Consider the following 851-nt stretch of genomic DNA (forward strand, 5'->3'; position numbering starts at 1 on the left):
CCCAGAATTTAAACTGTCTATTTTTACACACCTTTACACTCAAATACAGGACCATTGCATCATTATAACCACTGAACAATACAACAGAACATTGTCAAAATGATTGAAATGTGGGGCTCTAGCACTCAAGGGTGCGTTCAAATTCACATCCTAGAGGAAGAAGATGCAACGTTCTTCATTTTGGTCCAGTAGCACTCCAGACTGAATGTTTTTGTGTTTGACACTTTGCCATGGTCGACCAGGCATCAAGTATTTTCTGGGGTTTTTTTTTAAGCATCTTACAAGACATCCAACACACACAGCCACCTCCGGAACCTAAAACAACAGTGTTGAGTTTTAATACTGGCACAGAACAAGCCATGTGGAACACAGTGATACAATTAAAAATACCCCACTTTTGAAGCTCATATCAAATAGTTATTTAACTGAATATCATGACGTGATGTGATGCTGGGGGAATATGGTAGGTTTGTATGAACACAATCAAGAATTTCTTTTTACAGGCCAAAAAATACCATTGAAGGTATGTGAGTGTATAAAGAAAGCTGCATCAATTCAAGTTTCCACTGCATTGCTCGTGTCTGCTTTTTCCCATCTCTAGATGAGCTGTGGCCTTGTGCTGTTTGAAAAGCGTGTTCCCCCACGGTGCAGTCTGGGAGTTTCAGAATTCACACTGCAGCACCTGTGCCCTGCTATGATAACGGTGTACTGTATTCGGAGGAAACGCAGAGATAGGGAGCGTCTGTGTGATAGTGCTGCTGTGAGTGGAACTCCACGATAACAAACACGTATGCCTGGTACACTGACAGCACTACCACGGCTGAAAATAAAGACTTAGAGCAGCCCCGATG

Source organism: Acipenser ruthenus, chromosome 25 (assembly GCF_902713425.1).
Source record: "Acipenser ruthenus chromosome 25, fAciRut3.2 maternal haplotype, whole genome shotgun sequence".
Classification (NCBI taxonomy): Eukaryota; Metazoa; Chordata; class Actinopteri; order Acipenseriformes; family Acipenseridae; genus Acipenser; species Acipenser ruthenus.